The sequence below is a fragment of the Malaclemys terrapin genome, chromosome 15, assembly GCF_027887155.1.
Source record: "Malaclemys terrapin pileata isolate rMalTer1 chromosome 15, rMalTer1.hap1, whole genome shotgun sequence".
In the NCBI taxonomy this organism is placed as follows: domain Eukaryota; kingdom Metazoa; phylum Chordata; order Testudines; family Emydidae; genus Malaclemys; species Malaclemys terrapin.
Window position 1 is genome coordinate 30,482,196 of NC_071519.1, and position 23,715 is coordinate 30,505,910.

The window sequence follows — 23,715 nt, forward strand, 5'->3', positions numbered from 1 at the left end:
AAAAGCGGTCAGACATCTCGGAGATCTGATTTGCTGAGAATTCTCTTTTAGTAATCATAAACCCCTCAGTTTAAAATCTGTCTAGAAAATCTTGCCCTTGAGAATAGAAGAGTGTGGTAGTAGACCAGGTGCTGGCTGGCAGGACTGTGTTCCCTTATTAAATTGGAATCACTGATACTGGTTATAACTTCAGTATATATTTAGAATAAATCTGTCACCCTACTGCTGAAGAAAATTAAAGCACAAAATCATGTTGGGCTACATGAAAGAAATTAGTGGTGGTGTAATATTCTATTTTCTCAACATCCCTTAATACATTTGATGTTCTAATATTAGTTTGGCCAGGAAAATGTGTGCACATGTTCTGTGTAGGCTTTTGCAAGTGTAAGGAATTCCTGCTACAGAGAAGCAGCTTCTAGGCAATGTCAATGGAAGAATGCTTCCATCAACAGAGATAACATTGTCCAGGGAGGTGGAAAAGCCCCTCCTGTCTGTGTAGGCTGCGTATACACTACGGGGTTATGCCAGCACAGCTACACCAACAGAGCTTTGCTGATATAGCCTCCGTAGTGTAGACACAACCTCAGATGCTTGGGGAGGGTGACTAAAAGCAATGAAACAAAAATATCAGATTTCCAACAGCGGGTGCAGATCAGGCACGATTGATGGTGCATTTGGATGGGGAGCCTGAAATGACAGACCATGAAACATCTATGGAGCAAAGGAAGAAGCCCAAATGGAGAAATGAATGGGAACATCGATTTATAGATTCCAAAATTCAAAGGACCATTATGCTCATCTAGTCCGACTCCTGAATAACACAGGCCATTGAACCTCCTCACAATAATTCCTAGAGCAGAGCTTTTAGAAAAACATCCAGTCTTGATTTTAAAATGCTCAGTGACAGAGAATACACCCCAGCAGTTGGTAAATTGTTCCAGTGATTAATTATTCTCATTGTTAGAAATTGATGCCTTATTTCCAGTCTGAATTTGTCTAGCTTCAACTCCCAGCCTCTGGAGCATGTTAGACCTTTCATTACTAGATTGAAGAGACCATTATTAAATATTTGTTCCCCATGTAGGTACCTATAGATTGTGATCAAGTCACCCCTTAACCTTCTCTTTGTTAAACTAGATAGATTGAGATCCTTGAGTCTATCACTATAAGCAGGTTTTCTAATCCTTTGATCTTTCTTGTGGCTCTTCTCTGGCCCCCTTTCAATTTATCAACATCCTTCTTGAATTGTGGACACCAGAGCAAGACACAGTATTTCAGCAGCGTTCACAGCAGTGCTAAATATAGAGGCAAAATAACCACACTTCTCCTGCTCATTCATCCAAGGACTGCATTAGCTCTTTCGGCCACAGGATTGAAGGTCATGTTCAGCTGATTATTCACCCCCACCCCCAAATCCTTTTTAGAATCACAGCTTCCCAGGATAGAGTGCCCCATCCCATAAGTGCAACCGACGTTCTGTGTTCCAAAGTATACATTTACATTTAGCTGTATTAAAACACATATTGTTTGTTTGCCCCCAGTTTACCAAACAATGCAGATTGCTCTGTATTAGTGACCTGTCCTCTTCATTATTCACCATTTCCCCAATCTGTGTGTCATCTGAAAACTTTGTCAATGATGATTTTATGTTTTCTTCCAGGTCATTGACAAAAAATGTTAAATAGCGTAGTGCCGAAAACTGATCCCTGCAGGACTAGAAACACACCCACTCAGGGATGATTCCTCATTTACAGTTAAAATTTGAGACCTATCAGATAGACAGGTTTTAATCCACTTAATGTGCTCCACATTGATTTTATACTGTTCTAGATTTTTAATCAAAATGTCATGCGATACCCCATCTTACCGAAATCGAAGTGTATTATATCAACACTATTACCTACATCAACCAGACTTGTAAACGCATTAGGGGAAATGTAGAGACCCAAAGGGAACGAGAAGGTTCTTAGGAGAGAGACCAAAGCTTATACATTCACTCAGGGCTGCCGAGAGTGGGTTTGGGCCCCGGTGAAAAAAAAAATTTCGGGCCCCCCAGCAAAGGTGGACTGGCTAAACAGGGCCAACAAGGGGGGGGGGAAGCTGGGAAAGCCGGGCCCCCTTCCGGACCACCGGGCCCCGGTAATTTGTACCGACTTCCTCCCCCACCCTCGTTGGCCCTGCATTCACTGCTCATGAAAGAGACAATTGCAAGGGCTGGCTTGTGACTTCGCTAACACACAGGGGCATGAAAACTCCCTGTATGTCCCTTTGTGTGCTACCCAGACTTTGGGAGCAGGCATGTCGGAATGAGCCGGTATCGTATGCCCACTTACCACATCCCCGGCATGCTCTGGTGAGGAATGAGTGGTGTCTTGGTTCTACCCCTTCTATTCACTGTCCAGTACAGGGCAGCTGGTGCGAGGAGTGTTGTGATTTGCTGCTGGTATAAACTATTAGCCCACCCGGAGCAAGAAGGAAGCAGGGGAGGAATTGTACCTAAGTCCTGGTCTACACTGGGGCGGGGGGGTTGATCTAAGTTACGCAACTTCAGCTATGTGAATAAGTAGCTGAAGCCGACGTACTTAGATCTACTTACCGCAGTGTCTTCACTGTGGTAAGTCGACGGCTGATGCTCACCCGTCGACACCGCCTGCGCCTCTCACCCCGGTGGAGTACCAGAGTTGACGGGAGAGCGCTCCCACTGGATCGATCGCTGCCTGTCCATTCAACGGGTAATGTAGACAAGCCCTTTGGGTGGCATTTGTGAGTCACAGCACTTCCCCACAGCTACTTCTGGAGGGATGCAATTGTGCACTGCCACTGGCTCTGAGCTGGGCCTAAAGGCACAATCCAGCCCCAAATTCCAGGCATCTGTTTCCCTGACCGACGTCCCATTTCTCTTCCCATTAGCCTGTGCTCTCTGCATTGTGAGAGCTTTAAGGATGAGCAGCGCACGCAGAAGGGTCTAGGATGAGAGACTAAAATAAATGGACTTTCCTGATCACAATGAGTTGGGACTTGGAGTCTGGAGGTCCTTAAACCTTGCACCGAAGGCAACAAATGATGAATGTACTGTAGAATTTTCCATTTTGTCCCATTTCCCCCAATTGATTTCCTCTGGCCATGAACACTCTGCTTCAGGAGTGTCGTTAATTACAGATGGCTTGGTTTGTAAAACCAGCCCAAGGCGTCTGCTACCTGTCATGGTGCCTTTGTGACCTGTTGTCTCTGAAATAACAGGCTGACTCCCATCCCGGGTGCTAAGCGCAGGAAAGGGGATTGCCTCTCTCTCCCGTCAGGGGTGAGGTGGAGGGACTAAGTAACAGGACAATGAGCAAGACACTGCACTCTCTAGTCCACTTAGAGGGGCTCAGGTGGGATCGGGTTGATCGATTGCCTCACGCTAGCCCACATGGAGCTGCTAAATGAAATCAGCACCGCCTCGGTTAATTCAGTTTCCTCAGAGATGCGGACGTAATGGGGTTGACAGGAAGGATGGGCTAGACTGAGTCAGGGAAGCGTCAGAATTTCTGCAGTGATCTCCTCCTGCCCACGCTGACACCTCCACTCACCTCCAGTCGCTAGCCAGCCACCAGCCACTCAAGTGTGTACCCAGTGTCCTGGGCAGGGTTGTAATGCTTCCACTACCCTGCTATTGTTACTGGAGCTAGCTCTGATCTAGCTGGATCAGAACTAGCTCTGGTCTGTCCATACGAGCTGCAGTGTAGAGAGACCCTTAGAAGGAAGTGAGCTCATTTCTGAGGCCTTGTCTATACTTCTAATGCTGTAGCGACACAGCTGCGATGCTGTACCACTTCAGTGTAGATGCTACCTATGCTGCTGGGAGGGGTTCTCCTGTAGGTGTGGGTAATCCACCCCCAACCCCTGACAGGTGGTAGTGAGGAATTCTTGTGCTGCCTACACAGAGACTTAGGTTAGCTTAACAACGCTGCTCAGGGGGGTGAATTTTTCACACCCCGGAGCAATGTAGTTATGCCAATCTAATTTTTTGGAGTAGACCAGGCCCCAGCTGATCAGTAACACCCCTGTGGCTCAGACAGTGTGGGTCATTCCCTTCATCCAGCTTTTTCTCTCACTTTCCCAACTGCACAGATACAAGGGGCTCTTTCCCTGGCCACGTTTTCACCTTCAGTCCATTCTTGCATCCACAACCATCCTAAGAAACTGTATTTGCCTCTATTATTTTTGTTGTCTCTAAAGTTACCGGGGGGTTTCCTAGGGGTCCTGTGCACGCTTAGGAACCATGCTACCAATGAAGTCATGGGGCCGTTAACAGAAAGGAAATGCTGGGCTGGGGGGAGAAGATAGAGAGACTTTTGAATTATCCTCCCAGCCATCAGAGTTCCATGTCTCTGCTTCCCTGAAGGTTCCTCACTTTTATGTATGGTCAGGGCTGATGAGATGGGGGCAAAGGAGAATGATTGTACTGGGCCCCCGAGCTCAGGGCCCCCCCAAAATATCTGAAATAGGGTGAAGTGGGAAGGGGAGGGGTCCCAGTGAACATGATGTAACAGGACCCCAAATTTCTCTCGACGGGCCTCCAGAAGAAGGCCCTTCTTCTATCTCATAACCCATGAGTAACCTGTTATTCTCCCTCATTTGTCGTCTAACACTGTCTGAGGAGATAAATAACCCCCGTATCACCTCAGCTACTGAATACAGCACATATATTAACAGTTTGGCCTCACAAGCCTCCACGAGGTAGAGAAATATTTTACAGGTGGGGAAACTGAGGCACGGAGATATTAAGGACCTGATTTTTTAAAGTTATTTAGGCGCCTCACGATGCAGATAGGCACCTAGTGGAATTTATAAGAGTGCTAGGGCAACGGCAGTGCCTAAATATCTTTACAAATATGGCCCTAAACAACTTGCCCATAGTCACCCAAGAAATCTAGAGCAGAGCTAAGAATTGGACATAGATCATCTGGAGCCTAGTACGGTATCGAAACCACAAGACTCCTTTGTCCCTGGTTTGCATGTGTCATGGTCTCTAGAGCTACAGGATTAAAGTACAGAACTCTATAGCACTCCAGTCCAATCACAAGTGCTAAGTGAAGTTGAGCCAATTGTCTCAATGTAGCCATGTCTGCGGTGGGAATCATAGTGCGGGGAGGGGTTCCTTTACATTCCTTCTTGCCAGCAGCCTGGGTCACAGAAACACCACGTTGTGCCCACGCAGAAAGCACAGCTTCTCCGGGGCTCCTTGCTGCCTTTCATCCATTACAAAGTTCGTCGGAGATGCTTAGAGTGAGGTGCAAGGGGCCAGATCCTTAGCTGGTGTAAATCGATGTCGCTCCAGCAAAAGGAAGGAGCGCTGACAATTCACAGCAGATGAGGATCTGGCCACAGTGTCTTCTGGAGTTGTGCAGACATGGATCACATTGTAAGTGCCTGCACCCTACCTGCTATATAGCTTAATTATTCTTTACGTCAGTAGAAGTCTCCTGCCCCCCCCCCCCCCCCCGAGCGGCACGGATATTGATTTGGCTTTAAAACAAAGTATTAAAAAAAAAAATCAGAGGTGAAATAGCATCTCCTCGTCTGTAGCTGTATACAATGTTCCATCAAATACAAACTCACAGCTGGGTTAGTTTTAATCGTGCCAACCTGTGCTAGACTAGAAGGGCTGAGGAACAAAACAGGACATCTGGCTTCTCTTTTACAAGGCTGCAAACACCCAGTTACTTGGCACGGGTTGTCAAAAGCATTTTATGTGATAGATAAATATTTGCAATATAAACCCACAGCTCGAGACCTTAACGGACTTTATCACCAAAGCCAGGGGATTGAAGTGTTTAATAAAATCTACTTGAGCCCAATGACCTTTATGTGGCTAACAAGACATTCTCTATTAGGTGGTGCCTAACAGACAATTGGAGACCTTCATTTGTCCCATGAACAGACACAGCCTAGGACAATAAGTCCCCAGCCTGCCTGGGCCTATGACCATCAAGTCTTTTCTGGAAGAGCCATCTCTATGGGTTAGAAAGGAGTTTGGTCCCCAGGCACATTTCTTTTTTGTTTTCCCTGCCTACCAAAGCACCATCAATCTAGGCCAGTTTTAATGATGGAGAATGAGCACCGACCAGGCAACCAGGCTGAGGGCCCGGCTCTTTTCACAGTGGCCACCGTTCAGTCACTAAATGCAACAGTTTCCACTTGCTGTTTTTCTAGATCAGCTTTGAACTAGTGTGACTAGCAGGGAAAGGCTGCATAGCTCTGTCCCAATCCCCCAAACTACTCAGTCACCCACACGGCTTTGATTTCTCAGATGCACTTCATGAGTTTCCTGCATACTCTTCAAGTGCCAGGTTATAGGAACGTTGCTGAGGAGGCTAATCCTTCTTAATACCATGGGCTGGCTCCTGCCTCCCTCCCATTGCGCAGTGCCTTACATCTCCCATAGCCTCATTGACTTCAGAGTCTGGGCCTATGGATTTCCTGTAGAGTCTACATTGATGAATTGCATGGGATTGCAAGCTGATAGAAGGCTTCTAAATAGAAACTTAGGGATAAAAGAATTAAGAGAAATGGAGAGACTTGTTGACTGTATCACATTGGCAGCGGAGCTGTCTGAGGAAAGCTGGACCAAGTAGGATGAACTGATGAAAAACAACAGAAGTATCGCTGATAATAATATTGCTATTGATGTTCAGTATTCGGATTGTGGTAGTGTAATGCCGACAGACCCCGTCGGCGGCAGACGGGATTGAATCGGGACCTCTGTTGCTTAGTGCATGAGCCTCTACCACATGAGCTGAAAGCCAACTGGCTGCTAGCTAAGGCCGTAGAGCAGACTCATAATCTCTCTCTAAGTGGTCTCAGTGCTACTAGATGGGACAGAACGCCACACCCAGGAGATGCGTGGGTTACAGTAGCACTTATGATTCCCCAGTGACGGACCAGGACCCCACGGAACAAAAAGAGGGTCCCTGCTGTTGGTTTCATTTTGATGGCATAAATGGGCCCAGATTTTCAAAGGGGTTAACATGTCCCGGACACTGTACAACACTGAACAGTCCAACATGGTGTGGGGTTCTGAGTACAGAGACCTCAGCCTGCTTAGGCCCATGGCAAACACTAGAAAGTTCATACAAAGTTTAGAAATGTATTGATTAAGTTAGGATACACTAGAGATAAAGAATCAACAGATATGAGACACAAAACATTTTGAAATTATGTTAGTTCCATACAACTAGCTGATCAAAACTCATTGAAGTCCCACTGGTGCGCTGAGGGCTGGGTGCTACAATGCTACAATACCTTGGAGGCTCACAAAAAAAGGACAGGGTCTCTGGAGCAAATTAGAAGCCCCTCGGCCTTTCCCCCAGGAACATCACAGGAATCCATACCCCATCTGATTCCCTCCAAAGTCTCTTTTTAAAGGCCCCTTTTTAAAGGCAGGATAGGCAGAATATCCCATCCAATCATTATTTTTTCAACCAATGAGGCCTAGTTTCTGGTCTCATTCTCCTCTTGATACCAGAATTGATCAACAGACTGGATAAGTTCAAACACAAGTCTAGCTCCCTTTTGTAGCTCTCCTCAGCAACATTTGTTACAGGTTATTGGAACATGTCTAAACTTTCACCCACTTTCCAACAGTTCAGCTCAGAACTGAGGTAGGCCGGTAGGCCCTGATTATTAATATAACATTGCCCCAAGAAGCTTACAAATCTAAGACAAGACAATAGTTGGAGACAGATCTTCATCCAAAAGTGAGTAGAACATTTTTTTCAAGTTTGAAAAAGTTTGGCTGGAGTTTTTTCTAAATTGTTTTTTCATTGCTTCCCACCCCTATATTTACAGAACCGGAAGTTCTGCACTCAATAAGTGTCACATAGAAATAACTTATGATGATTTATACAGCATCTGTCACAGTTTCCTGTTAATTTTTAACATGAAAAATAGGAGAAAGATAATTATTAACTATTAGTAGGCACCCTTATCATAAACCAGGACACCATTGTGCTAAGGCCTGCCCCTCTCTCTCAAACACACACACACACACACACACACACACACACACACACACACACACACACACACACACACTCTTTTTAACTGTTGTTGGCCTCTACAACACCCATGGCAGGGAATTCCACAGGCCAACTGTATGTTGTCTGAGAAAATACATCCTAATATTGGGTTTCAGTCTGGTCCTTTCAAAACGGAACACACATGTTAGAACTGGTCCAAGTTCTGAATTTTGGTCAGATCCAAGAGCTCACCGTTTGTGTATGAAGACTCAGGAAGACGTCTAGTAAGGCAGAAATCTTTTATGAAAAGGGCAGTAAGAGAAGGGTTCTGGAGAATCAGATTGTAAAAAGAAATCCCATTAAGTTTCAGGATTTTTAGTATTATAGCAATTTTAAAAAGCAATTGACCACTTGTAAGTTCAAAAAACATTAATTGATCATTTAAAGCAAGAATACACTCAAGGTAACATTGCCCCCCCCCACACACACACACACACACTACGTTTTGGCAGAGGGAGATCATTAATTTCCATGATTCTTCATGCCACAAGACAGATAAGTAATAGTTCAAGTCATGTGTGATGAAATCTAACGCTGTGGTATAATTTTTTCCCCATCGATTGGATCCCAGCTTATTGGGTGTGATTTATAGGAATAACTAGGAATGGGAACTTGATGCAGTACTGCAAAGGCCAGTTAAGTTTATGTGCCATACCGGTGTTCAGAGTTAATAGATTTTAAATTACAGTCTATATAGCACTTCTGCTGATGCAGGCTTTCCCTTGAGGCACTGAATAGAAGAGGTGGTACCAAAAGGTTACGGAGCTCAGCTGGCAATCTTCTCCTGGCTTCCATTTGGATTGCTCGGAAATGTGGGAAGGAACAGGTAATAGTTACCTTTGATCATAGAGAAAAAAGGCCAGATCCCCCTCTGGTGTAAACCACTGTTGATTAGTTGAAATCAATGAAGCTACACTGATTTACTCCACTGGATAATCTGGCCCAACAATATGAAGTAGGAGAGGTTAATATTCTCTTTCCTTGCTGCAGAGATAAGATGGAGCACCATGTTCTCTGCCTACCAGGACAACTGGACAACCTGGAGTTGAAAAGTCAAGGCAAGCATATTTTGCAGATAGCTACATTCCCTTGGACTAGAGCTGCTGCTTCCTTCATGTCTTTCTGCTGTGGTGGGTTTGGTCTGCAAAACACATTCAGGCCCTCTGTTCAGGATCTGAGCTGTCCTTTCCCTCCTTCCAGTGTGCATACGGACCAAGGGAAACATTGACATGAGCTCTCTGCCTAGGAACATACATGGGGCACTCTCGAATCCTGAGGGACTGAAGTCAGAAGGTGGCTGAGGGGACAATGAGCCACTCAAGAAAAGGATTGCTGTGATCAAACAATAGGGCGTTCTATAGGATTCTTAGCCATGTCTCCACCTGGAGAAAGCATAGTTCAGCGGTTAAAGCACAAAGCTAGGCAATAGCAGGGTCACGGGTCCCTTCCCGGCTCTGCCACTGACTTAGGTGAATCGCTTGTCTTCTCTTTGCCTTAGTTTCCCCATACATAAAACAGGAATAATCCTGACCTTCCTATGCAGGGGGGACTGCGTGTCAACCTATTTATGTCAGAAAAGCTGGGATCCTCAGACGGAAGGCACTAGATAAGGGGAAAGTATTTTTATTGCTATTAACTGTAACCTAGAGGTGACCACCCTGTGAGTTGGCATATGTCCTTTCGAGCAGATCATTGCAGCAAGGTCAGCCTGGCTTGGAAAAGCTTTGTTAATTTTAGTGATCCCATCTGGAGATCAGCAGAGTGGCCTTATATTCCGCAGATTAAACAAGCGGCCACATGGCTAATGTATGGCTTCATTGTAAGGAGTTAGGAGGGAGGATAGTACCTGGGCAGGATTTCTCTGTACTGCCAAGCAGCACGTTTAAGTCTCTAGTTCTTGTGGTGGGTGGACAAAAACATACTAATGGGAACACAGAGAAGGGAAGACCAAAGCCAATGCATCTTCCACTACTATTCTGTAAATGTCTTCCATACGTGTAGCCCCTTTCACCAGGAAGCTGTGCATACAACATCTCTGAAACATAGCCACCTTTATTATTATTATGTAATACTTGTATGGCAGTTGGGTGGGTCTACGAGCTCCAGTCAAGGCCCAAAGAGCTGATAAACCACACGGCGGAGGACCTCAACCAGTTTCATTGAGTTTAAGGCCAGAAGAGATCATTAGCTCATCTAGTCTGACTTTCTGTATAGCATGGAGCAGAGAATTTCACCCACTTACCCCTATACGGAGATCTTGTCTACACTACTCGCTGGATCAACGGGCAGCAATCGATCCAGCGAGGGTCGATTTATCACACCTAGCCTAGACACGATAAATCGACTGCCAAGCGCTCTCCTGTTGACTCCGGAACTCCACCAGGGCGAGAGGCGCTGGCGGAGTGTCAGCCGTCGACTTACCGCAGTGAAGACACCCTGGTGAGTAGATCTAAGTATGTTATTCACGTAGCTGAAGTTGATAAGTTAGATCAATCCCCCATTCTAGTGTAGGCCAGGCCTGAGCCTAATAACATGTGTTTCGCTAAATACATCTTCCAGAAAAGCATATTGTCTGATCTGAAGACAGCAAGAGATAGAGAATCTACCACTTCCCTTGGTAGTTTGTTCCAATGATTAATCAACTCGCTGCTAAAAATCTGCACAGAATATTGGTAAAGCCCCTGGCAACCCCTTTCATCAAAGAATGTTATTTTAGAAACAAACCTGCCCCCCTCTGCACTTTCTGCTCTCAGCTCTACAATACTCAGATCCTAGGGTGAGGAGAGCCATAAGCACCTTCAGAAAGACAGATATGCCCCAAGGGGATTCGAAGAGAAGGGAATCACTTTTCTGGGACTCATTGGTTCCTATCTTGAAAAAGTTACAGGTTCTGCACGCTGCATTTACAGTGAACTTTGAAATGACAGAGTCATGACAGAAGAGCCTGGGATAGGCAATTTGCATTTCCAGGGTAAGAAATATAGAGATGATACCCCAGGGATAATAGAGCACTTTCGGCTTGTTGGATTCATTATTTGAAATATTAGATGCAGCATGATCTTTGGCTTTTATTTGACACGGAATGGAAAGATTTAGCAGCCTGCTATCATCTGCATTCTCTCCTGATGCGTTAGAGCAAAGGCAGCATTAATGCATTAAACAAACTGTGCTATATAGCACAGGCACCACTGTGCAATAAATAGGAATAACTCATTAGCCAGCACATTCGGGGCTCAGTGAAAGCAGATCTATAACTCATTATACAATATTTTTCAACTCATTGCATCTGAAATTAAATGCTGGCTGCACAGTATTTACCCATATACCCTGCCTTCTTTGGCCAGCCATTCAATATATCTAGAAATGAAAGACTAAACGATTTTCTACTAAATCTGGGGGGTTGGTGGGTTGATTGAAAAAAAAAAAGGGCGGGGGAGTGGTTTGTTGTTCAAAACACTTGTTAAATTTAGAATAGAGAAAGGAGACTGGTAACTCTGCCACTGCCCTCCTGTGTGACCTCAGGCAAGTCACTTCCACTCTGTGCCTCTGTTTCCCCTCTTGCCCTTTGTCTGCCTTGGCTATTTGGACTGCAAGCTCTTCTGTCTTTTACTGTGTGTTTGTGAAGCACCTAGCACGACGGGGCTCTGATTTTGGTTGATGCCTCCAGGTACTACTGTAATACTGATAATTAATAACAACAATAACAACAGATAAATCTTAAGGGGGACAGCAATGCTAGCTTTTCACACTCACCTTGCCCTCATGTAAATGACTACACTAGGTGCAGGGCAATGGTCAGCCAGGATCTCTGGATCCAGCTGGCTTCTGCTCCTTGTGCATTCACCCATGCGTAAGTCTGCCCTGTCTTAGGCAAGAGGATGTGCTCCAAATGAGAGCTGCATTAAGTACCTTAGCTGCTTTGTTTAGGCAATGCAAGAGGATTAGTCAGAGCTGGCAGGTGCTGTTGCCTCTTTGGGGGTCCTTTCTGACAGTGGTCAGGGCCTAGCTCTTCTGCTGCTAGGCTGTCCTCCCTGCACAACCAGGTCCAGACATAAGCCTCTGGGATAAGTATGCTATTGCAATAGGTCACATGCATGCACTGGAGCATGGAAAAAGATGATCTTGTGGTTAGGGCACTAGTCTAGGAGTCAAGGCACTAGGGTTCAATCCATGGCTCTGACACAGAGTACCTGCAGGACCTTGGGCAAGTTACTTAAAATCTCACTGGGTTCAGTTTCTCCATTTGTAAAATGGGGATCATACTCCTGCCTTTGTCTGCCTTGTATATTGAGATTGTACGCTCTCCAGGTCAGGGCCTGGCTCTCCTGGTGTCTCTGAAGAGCACCCAGCTGGGGTACTAATCTTTTAGCAGCAATAACAAATGTATATGGTAGGTGTGAATTCTTGCCTACTACAGGTGCTGTTCCCAGCCAAAAGGCTAACAGTATCACGGAGATAATGTAACATCAGCTTTTGTTTATTCTTCCATTTTCTCTGCCTCATTTTCTCTTTGTCCCCATTTTTAGCACAGCTTTTATCTTGATATTTTCTTTGATGCCAGCGCCAGCATTTTCAATTACTTTTGCTTTGCTTTCCCTCTGTTTTGCTACATGTAGCTATGGGAACAGACACTAAATGTCCATTCAGATACACGATCAAAACAATGTTTAGAAACAAAAGAGAATACTTTTTCATTAGCCCCCCGTCCTCTTTTCCTCTTGTACTTGTTTCTAGGCTCTACCTTTTGTACCTTGTACATATGAATAAATGATTTCTATGAATGCCAAGCTGGGGATCATGCCAAGAGGTCACTTGGGGACATGGAACAACAAGGAGGCTTTTTTATTATGATTCTTATTTTTATTTTTAAAGCGGGATATTTTTCCTCCAGGGAAACACTGTGAAAATGAAATTCACAGGCGCAGTCTAGAGCAGGCTTAACACTCTTGTGTTAAAGTCCCAGAAAGGTCTGCAAACCCAGGCTATGAGAAATATGAAAGGCCCCTTCATGGACAGTTTAGAAAGAGTTAATAAATTGAATAATAGATGCTTTAATAAATGGTTAATTGTTGTTCTAGAGTCTGGCGATCTAACCCATGACCTGTAACTGGCTATAATAAATGTCAGTAACATGCTTATAACAGTTATTCATCATTTATTGACCCTTTAAGAGCCATTTATTATCAGACCCTAAAGAGAAAGTATGGCCAACAAGGGATTCTGGTTAAATAGCCAAGTACAAAAGAGTATTGGGGCAAAAACATTATGTTCCAAAAATGGAAGTCCAGCTGCATGAGATGACTAAATGTCACAGGAGAATCACCTGGCCAGGTGGAGGGGAGAAGATAGGGTGTGAAGATCTGGTAACACACCTATATGAAGAATTTCTGATAAAGGGCCTCAGAAGTAGGGAGCTGTCTACATCAAGGTGCAGAGAGAGCAATCAGAGAGGATAAGGCCATTGTGGTAAAGCTAAAAGGCTTCTTTGCAGTGGTTGGTCTTACTCTCCACCACAGGGAGTGATGGGGCAAGGACCCCAGGTTGCTTCTGTCTTTACAGACAGTGAAGGTGAAGTGTTGTCAGAGACACAGGTCCTGAAAAAGCAGCAGTCAGTTCATCATCAATGAGAGGAGCAAAAGATTGAAATAGCTGAGCTGCTAACATAACCCCCTGCCCTCCTATGCTTTCTGCTGAAGGAATTTACGTCACATCCATCCATCCCCTCCGAGGCAGAGATTTACATATGCAGAGCTCAAATCAGATCTACACAGCCAGAAGCATCCCAGGAGGGGTAATCCTGGCTGATTTAGCCAGAATCCCTACCTGGGGACTCTTGCCAAGGCCCTACTCTCTCCCGATCATCCCCTGTCAATAGCTAACATCTGCAGTAGTGCTAGTAGGGAACAGGGGCCACACTCTCCAGTGGAAATATACCCTGGCCCTGCTTTAGGAAACACATTGTGCGGGAAAGGGATCCTTGCACATGCCTACAGGGCAGGGCTCAGAATTTACTGTTAAAAGAAAAGTGTCTCTTACAGGGCCTGAGCTATAGGGCTCGGAGTGAGGGGGTGCCACAAGGCGGATTCACAGGTGCATAAACTAGATCATCTAATCTGACCTCCTGCATAGCACAGCCCAAAGAACCCCACCCAGTAATTCTTGCACCACGCCCAGAGCTCCTGTTTGAGCTACAGCATCTCTTAACAACAACATCCGGTTTTGTTTTAGACACTCCAAGGGATGGGCAATCTACCACATCCAATGTTAAGTTCTTCCAATAGTGAATTACACTCACGATAAAAAAAAAATTGTACCTTATCTCTAGTCTGAATTTGTGTTTTCTCAGCTTCGGACCATTGGATCTCCTGGTCTTTCTCTGCTAGACAAAAGAGCCATCTACTACTAGAAATCTTTTTACCCCTGTAGGTACTTTTGGACTGTGATTATGTCACCTCTAACCTTCCTCTTGGATAAACTAAATAGATTGTGTTTCTTAGCTCTAAGGCATGTTTTCTAGACCTCAAATCCTCCTTTTAGCCCTTCTCTGAACCCTTACCAATTTTTCAAAATCCTTTTCAAAACATGGACATCAGCACTGGACAGCGTATTCTAGTAATGGTCTCACTAATGCCATAGAAAGAAGCAATACCACTTCCCTGCTTCTACTTGATATCCCCTGGTTTATACAGCCAAGGATAACACTCACCCTCTTCGCTAAAGCACTGCATTGGGAGCACATGTTCGGTTGGCTATATACATACCTACTAAGTCCTTTTCAGTGCCCCTGCATTCCCGGGGACAGTCCCCATCTTGTAAGCATGCCTTGCATTTTTGGTTCCTAGATATATAACCTTGCATTCGGCTGGGTTAAAATGCATGTTGTCTAAATGAGCCCGTCTCAGCAAATGATCCAGGTTGCTCTGTATAACTGACCTGACCCCACCGTTACTAATCACTCTCTCAATTTCTGTGTCATCTGCACATTTCACTAGAATTTATATTTTCTTCCAGATCATTGATAAAGATATTGAATAGTGCTGGACCAAGAACAGAGCCCTGTGGGTGAGATATAGGAGTCTTCTGGGCACTGGTGTCCCATCTCAATTGGTCATTTAGTAGTGATGTAGAATCACCCTAGCAAGACTGATCCAAAGATACCCCCAGCTGAGTGCCTTTCCCAACAATAAGGCAGGGGACCGGTTTGTTGTTCTGTTTCCCAACTGTTCAGAGCCTCGTCGGGCTGTGTGGTAAAGGAGTCACAACCTTACAAGAGATGTGGGGTGTGGCTGGCACATCGTCATAGTAACATGGGCCTGCAATGAGCAGGACAGTCATAAGGTCTTCCACTTGTGCCATAAATATCAAGCAACCCAGCCAGTCAGCTTTGCCTACCAAAGCCTGTGAAGATGTCTGTCTCTCTCTCTCTCAGGTACCCGTATGATCCACAACACTGCAGTATCTGAGTGCCTTCCGATCCTTAATGTGTGCCAGGGCAGTACTATTACCCCTATTTAGCAATGGGGAGCTGCAGCACAGAAAAACTAAATGACTTGCCCATGGCTACACAGGAAGTCTGTGCCGGAGCAAGGAATTGAACTTGAATCTCCCAAGCTGCAGGCCAGTACCACTGGACCATCCTTCCTCTCCCTGCTGTTTCTTGAAATCCATCCAGGGCATAGCCAGCATGTTCGACCCCTCCTGAGTCCATGTTGCAGGAAGAGGCTGAAATCACTTCTCATGGATGCGGAGCTAAGGAGGCAGCCTGCAGGCTCACTGGAGAGTTCTGCACTGAAATCACAGTGATGGTATGCACACTGTTTGTGATTCATCTCCAACACACAGCGCTTGACATCCCTTCACCTGGCAGGGTTCTCTCACTTCCTCTGGTGACCGCATGAGCCCCATGGTCAGCAGCCAAGTCTACGTCTGAAAGGTCTCTCTCTTCTGGGTACAATGATGCTCTTGTCATCGCTCTCACGCTCGCACTCTCATCTGTAATGCTCTATATCACTGCACAGAAGCAAGCCATTCCAGGCTAGTGCTGGTATTTCAATTCCCTGTCACCCCAGTTGTTCAGGTATAACCCCCCCACCCCAGCTCTTTATCATCCAAATCCACTTCCTTGAGTCACTTTGTGCTGTTCCACACACAGCTGGGTTTTACGTAGCAGATGTTTCATTCGCACACAGACATCTTTGACGACGACGTGTATCGGAGTAATGCCTAGGATCGCCTGGCTGGGATCAGGACTCCGTTGTACAAGGTGCTGTACAAACACAGCGCAACACCTCCTTCCCTCCCCGCCGCACATGCACTATTTATACACCCCAACCCCTCCCTCCACATGTTGCCCCCCATGGTCTCATTCCACACACACACACACACACACACACACACACACACCCCTTGGGCCTGATTCTCTGTTGCCTTGCACCTTGTGTAACCATTTACAACAGCGCAGAGTGAGCGTATCATGCTCCTCAATCAGAACAGTAGCATTCTACCCGCACTGTGCACTGGTATTAATGGCTGGTCTAAAGGGGCAAAGCAATGGAGAATCAAGCCCCCAGGTGAAGTCCGAGACAGTATAGCAACATCACCTGCATATTCAAATGTCCCTGTCTCAGGGACACTTACACTTTCATGCTCTGTCTCTGCAGTCTCTCTAATTTACATTTTGTTGTACATGCAGTGCTCTCTGGCAGTGATCAGCAAAGCGAGGGATAAGCTACCGTCTACTCTGCTTCCTGTTTTTCCTTTGCCTTCAGCCTTCGTTTCCCCCTCGGACTCTGCTAATCCCCCAGGCAGGTCTATCAAGGTCTGGTGATTCCCACATCCCAGGTCTCCAGGGTCAGCCTGCATAGTTCCAGCCCAGAGATCTCCATGCCAGCCTCCAGCTCTTTCTGTATCACAGCAGCACTGCAGTCACCTGTACTCATGGTCATCCATATTTCTTCACACTGTCGTGTTGTCTCTAAGCAGAGATATGAGACATAAAGGAGGGGCACTGCGGGCTTTTATCCCCCTGTGCCGCTTTACTTGGATGGAGAATAACAAAGAGATGGGGCCCCTTTACCAAGGGGAGTTAGACCCCTTATTGCTCTTTTTTGACTCTGAAAATGCCAGCCTTGCTACATGGCCATATTTATGCATCACGTTATCCCCACTTCACAGCTGGGGAAGCTAACACTTACCTATCTCACATGCTCATCTGGAGACTTGAATCAATTAATCTTTGTACCATGTATTGCATGATGCTAAAATTATCGGTTACTAGCAGTTCTGTGGGTGGGACTATGTGGCATTTCCAGGCTCTGGTTGTATTTAAGCTTCTGGAAATTACAGCTGCTTCTTGAAGATCACAGGTACCAAATCATCCATCATTCTGAGTTACAATGAAGGGAGGCAGGACAGTCTGCAGCAAGCAAGTTTATTTCATCTCCTTACCACAACTTCTATAGATTAGGCAGCTGGCAGAAAGTTACGACAAGCTGCTTCATCAGGAGTTCCATTCTGAACTCATTGGAAATCTGCAGATGGCTGGAAGCTCCATGCTTAGGCATCTGCACAATCTGGCTTTGGTTCCCAGCTCCACTCCCTGACAGGGGTGGCACACTCAGCCACTGGAGGCTAGTGTAGAGAAGAGTCACAGCACCACTAATGAGGGAACAAAACTTGATCTGCTCCCTGGATCACTGGCAAGGATCCAAACACAAGGTGAACCCACTGCCCACCGAGGTTCCACCCGTGAAAGGTGATAATGCCCAGTGGACACCACCATCCCCCATTACAGTCAGGCCTTATGTCGGTACAGCCGGTACAGGCCAGTACAGCGTACTGGTAAGAAGCCAGTACCGGCCCGCATGCAGCCAACATTAAAGCACTGCCACAGTGGCGGCCAAAGCCCCAGGCCCTTTTAAATTGCCACCAGAGCCCCAGGTGGCGTGGGCAAGGCAGCGTGGATGGGCTGGCTGGGGGAGGCTGACCCCTAGCCCCGCCCCTTCCGCCCGAGGCCTGGAGTCGGGCCCCCATACTGGTAAGAATTTAATATTACTTTCACCCCTGCCTTATGTTCAAGGAAGCAACCATAGATCTGGATGAATGAGCCAGATTTAGCACCACGACAGCAGCGTCCATCTGACCCAGGCCACCAAAACGCCACAGTCATGGGTTCTGCTTCTCTGTTATGAAAAGGAGAACATAGGATCCCAAAGGATATCCTAGGCAAAATTCATCTTCTTAGAACCTTAGGATCTTCCCAGTCACTTCCACCCCAGGGCAATGTTTTATGGTGACAATTACACCCTCTTAGTGCAAAGCTAAGACCTTTCTGCTGCTGCACTTTAAGAACCGAGCACGCATTTTTCTATCTAGAGGATGAATGCCTAGCAGCGATCTTTGTTTATCCTCCTCAGTAGGTAGCATAGGAAATTCTTCTTCCACAGATATGTATTAGTAGAGGCAACAGGAGCTCCCAGCAACCTTGACATCCATGATTAGAAATCAGGTCACACAACCTGGCTGCGTTGCCAGGTGAGAAAACTCCTTGGCATTAGGATATGAAGCATGACACTAAGAAAGTGCAGAAGTTTCTCTTGCTAATCATGTTTCTGTGCCATCAAATTGCTAATCAGGCTGTGTTAACCCTGTAGGTCACAGCAGGGAAGGGAATATGCATAGGTGGGAGTGAAGCATCTTCTTTCAGCAGCAATGAGTAAGATGCCCCCTTGGAATTGTACACAAACAAGAAATGATCTCCTAATTTCTTTCCAGATAGTGGTCCTGATTCTTCCCTGTGGCTCTTTTATGTCACTAAAGCAGCATGAAGAGGCCAGGACATGCCCCCTGGAGGAGACCTCCATTGTAAGGTGGTAAAACGGGATTGGCACAGGCTGCAGCATAGGTAGCAGGAGGAGGAGGTATGGCTGGAGCTCACTGCACGTGGCTGTTCTCAGCCAGCGCCATGACGCACAGAGTGTAGGCTCCACGTTGCGCCAGCATTGGGGAGGCACAAAGGCACCTTTACACCACTCCTGCATCCAGCAAAGGGAAAGAGGGACAGAGAATATGGCCCACCCACTCTATTGCTGGGTCATTCCAAAGAGGAACCAGCGCACGCTCCCAGGGTCTCTGTGCTGGGTTTGGGGCCTGAGTCAAACCCCATTATCTTGCACAGACTTTGGATCAGGACCTTAGCAAGCAATAGGATCCTGGTGGTTTCTAATCCAGTTGGATCTAAAGGGCTCCAGGCATGGTCATCTCACTACCTCGTACCTAGATCCCCTACGAGCAAAAGAAATTCCTTCAAATTTTACCTGGCCAAATGTTGCCAAAAGCATATTCCCTAAGGGTTTGATCCAAATCCCTTTGAAAGGCTCTGTAACAGCCTCTCCCCAAACTCAGCATCAGGCCTTGCCTCTGCCTCAGTTTCCCCACTCTCATGTAAGCCAGCAAGCCAAATCACTAGCCAGCGCATTGATGAAACTCCCCCTGCATTTCAGTCCCTTTTCCCAGGGATGCATTCATTGTTCAAACACAATTCAAAGTCAATCAAACCAGGTAACCTAGGTCCTGCTGCCTGGCCCCTTCTACAGCCTCAACCGGCTTCCTCTGCTACCACCTCCACAGTAGGTGTCCCCAGCCAGAACTCTCACCCAGCTGATATGGCAAACCCCCTTCCAGGTCTGTCCCTGCCCACTTTACAGCTCTCCACATTAAGCAAGCTGCATATTAGCCTTTTATCTCACCATCTGGGAGGCAGCTGATTAGTCCCGGGGGCGGGGGTGCTAACCCCAACTCCCTTAAAGGGCTATCCCATCTTGTGGCAGGTTGCCATTGACTGCAATGGGAGTTAGGTGCCTTGGTGGTTTTGAACATCCCACTAAGCACCTATCTGCATCTTTAGGCACCTAAATTCCTTTAAAAATCTGGTCCCAAATCCGTGCAGATAGGGTAAACCCCTGGTACTAATTTATAAACCCTGTTTTATTTCCTCACAATGGGATTATGGGAGGGCTTTTTGCAGCTGCCTGGGGAAAAGTCAATCCTCAATTTCTATATTTTAATCTCCTAAATTTGGGGGAGTAGACACAAGAAATCCATCTGATGAATATATAGAAAACTTTGTGTGTCAGGAAGCAAAATCAATATTAATTACCCTCTCGTGTCTAAAACAAATATGACAAAGGAATTCCTACAATGAAGTAGCATGCAGTCGACATTGATTAGTCTGACATTCTGCAGATTGCAAAGCAATTTCAAGTGCTGTGTTTTTCTTTGCCCTGGTTTAATGGGAATTTTAGGTAACCTTGTTCCTGCTATGATTGTTTCTCATCTCAAATGGCTACAACACCTGTTGGTGGCCTAATCCAATAGCTGCCTGAAAACATTGTTTAATGCACCATTCGGCCAGGGCACACAGCTCCATTGAGAAGGAACAATGTTCACCAGGGGAAAAAAATCACATTGCAGCTTGCTAAGGAAGTTGCAGAACAGCTTGGGGAAAGCTCTTTTAGAGAGATGTGCAACAGGGTTGGCTTTTACATGGGGCGGCTGAAGTGATGGACTGAGATGAATGCTTACAAATCTAAGATATGTCCTGTGTACCAGCAGGACTGTCAGCAAAAGGGCTGCAGCTGGCTTCGGTATTTGCATAGATGGCAACTTCTGGGGTTGGATTCAGTTTGGGGGTGCAGCATTCCCTAGCGCACCAGAGACTCAGATTCAGGCAATGGCTGGCTAAGCTGCTAACAGAGCCATGAAATGCTGCGTATGCTACATGTCCAGGACATCTTGATTTTCTGCAGTGACCCCTGTGGCTGACTGACAGTAAGGATGGCACTGCCATGGGGGATTTAGGGTTCACTAAACCTGTTTGACCCCTGAGTAACTGGTTCTTCTGAGCCACTGCCAAATGAAAAGGGGAAAGGAGTGACTGTTAACCTAGCTCCTTAGTGTTTGGGGCCCCCTCAATTCATTTTCTGTCCTTCTCAGCCCCAGGAAGGACACTGTGACATGAGGTCTTGGAGGAAACAAGTGCATAAAGAAAGGAAAGATGAGGTATGGGTCCCCCAGAACTAGAGGATGTTGATCCCAGGGAAACACCAACACTCATACAGCCCTGACTGGTCTCTAGTGACCCATCTGGCACATAAATTCCAATGCCTCTACTGTGAAAAGAGACCATGTGGCCAGCACATGCTCACACGGCTCCAGCACAGCAGGCTCTCAGATTAATGGACACTTCCCTTAACCATGTTTCTGGCAAGCAGATTTCCCTGACCTCCACTGTTAGAAAGCTTCACAGATCAAGGAGGCAGCTTGTCTCACCATTGGGTGCTGAGGGACAAGCAAGTCGCATTCTCAGGGGGAAAAAAAGAGGGGAAAGTTTGAAAGTGGGTTTCATTCCAGCTTGCTGCAAATGCACGCAGTGAGATATTTACAATGTTCCTCTGTCGTAGTGCCACACACAGCTGTGTCTGTGCAGCACCTTAGACTGGGCCATCTGCTACATTAAGCAAAAAGGTGTTTTTTTAAGCAACTCTGCTCTGAAAAAAAATGTATTTTACACAATGTGATTTTGAAAGGAAACCTCTTCCCAGTCACTGGCGCCTGGTTCTGAAAAGGGACCCAGGGCACAGCTCGGATGTGCTTCCCAGACACGAATGTGCTGCCAATATTGTAACACAGGTGCCTTCACAAACTCTCTCTCTCTTAGCCTGCCATAACCACGTGAGGGTGTATTGCTCAGAGAGGTGGGCAGGAGAGACTATTCATTTGTTTTCAAGAGCTGGTTGAAAGATTTTTCAATGGAACCTTTGTTCCTTGGAAAATGCAGCTTCCTCTAAATCAGAGCAGGGAAAAATGTTGAAATGAATAATGTCTTTCTTGTTTCAATAATGTCAAAACATTAGGTTTTGATAAGGTAAAAACATTGTGTTTCAACTCAAACTGTTACATTATATTAAAAGATTAAGTTTAATGTTATAGCATACTTTTATATTTATATATTGTCAATATTTTACAATGTAATGTTTTGACATTACCTAAATGAAATGTTTCAGTGGTCCCGAATAAAAAAATAAAAAAAAAAAACACACGTTCAGAATTTTGGTTCTATGGGAAATTTTGAAATGTAGATTTTTTTCCATTCCAATTTGGAACAAAAAAATACATTTCAAAATGTTGGACTTTCCTGTGCAATGGAAATACCTTTTTCCAGCTTGCTCTAGTCTTTTTCTATTTAAACAGAATAGCTTTCTCGTAACCACATCTCAGCAGAGAAGCAAACACCATTTGGCAAACAAACACATCAAGCTGCATTTGGCTGGAGATGTTCATGCTTTTCCTCTGAAATCTACACGGACCGTATGTTAACATAGCACAGTTTAATGTGAAGTGGAAAGAGGTGAAGACTATTTAGGGGGACGGGCTATAGGATATCTTCCCCTAGACAGTTTTTTTTTTAAATACTCAAAATCCAGGGCAATCTGGTCTATTCCAATGGTTAAATAGGTTCCCATAGCAGTAATACACCTGGGGCCTGGTTTTTATGGAACTGATTGGACACCAGCAGCTCCCATGGAGTTCAGTTGGAATTGGTGATGCTAAGCCCTTCTGCAAATCAGCCCCATAGAATTGCACAGTCCTCTGTTCCCAACCCTAGCAGGTTGCATCCTGTCAACTGTGCATGTAATGATCATTAACATTCATGGCAGGTGTATGTGCACTGATGTGAGAGCAACCCCTTCCCCTCCAACCTCATTGTGGCAGCGACCGTATCCCTGATGGTGGGTTTTGTCCTTACGTGGATGCAGGGAGGGGGTGGGAGCAGTGCTTAATGTGGGAAGGCTTGCACGGTGCTTGGCGATTCAAATGTATTCTGCGTACCACGGCACATTCAACTCTGCTCCATCACTCTGGTGCCTCAGGGAGAACCAGAGAGCGAGAAAGCAGAGAAATTGTGCACAAGTCTTGCTGGGGTTTTTGACGCTCCCACTCACTCTCCAGGGCTGCTCCCACTGAAAAACAGAGCAAAACCGCGTCTTCGCTTCTCCCTGACATTTCGCTCACCTTGTTCCCTATTCAGGCACAGCACTGACACTTCTCCAACATCTGTGTCTTTGTCAGAGCTGTCATTAGGGAGTCCCCTGCCTCCCATAGGCCTGTGACATTTGGATGGCAAGCCGGTCATGCGTGTTACCTCCTAAGCAAGAGGGAACCTGAAATGAAAGTGCAGCTAATTATTCAGAGACCTTAATGAAAGCTCTGCATTTTCAGCCCTTGCTTAGGGCAAGACATACATCTGCTTCCACACGCCCCCTTTCAGGGTTGTAGATGCAGATCTCTGTGCATTTGAATATTTCTAAATTGCCATGTTTATAAAAGAACGACATAGGTCACCCCAGTGCACTTGGGAATGGATAAATCACAGGCATAGAAATGTCAGCCCCAACTGCACACACAGCCATGCTGCCAGGCCTCACCAGGCTCTGGGACAGTTCCCTCATCCTTTAGCGGGGCAACACATTTGCTGCTCACAGGCAAGTGGGAGACATTTTGCAGACTGCTCTAACACCCGAGTAGTGATGATCCTACTACTTCCCTGAGCCGGGCCACATTGCCTTCATCCACCAGCTGCCACCCCATCAGC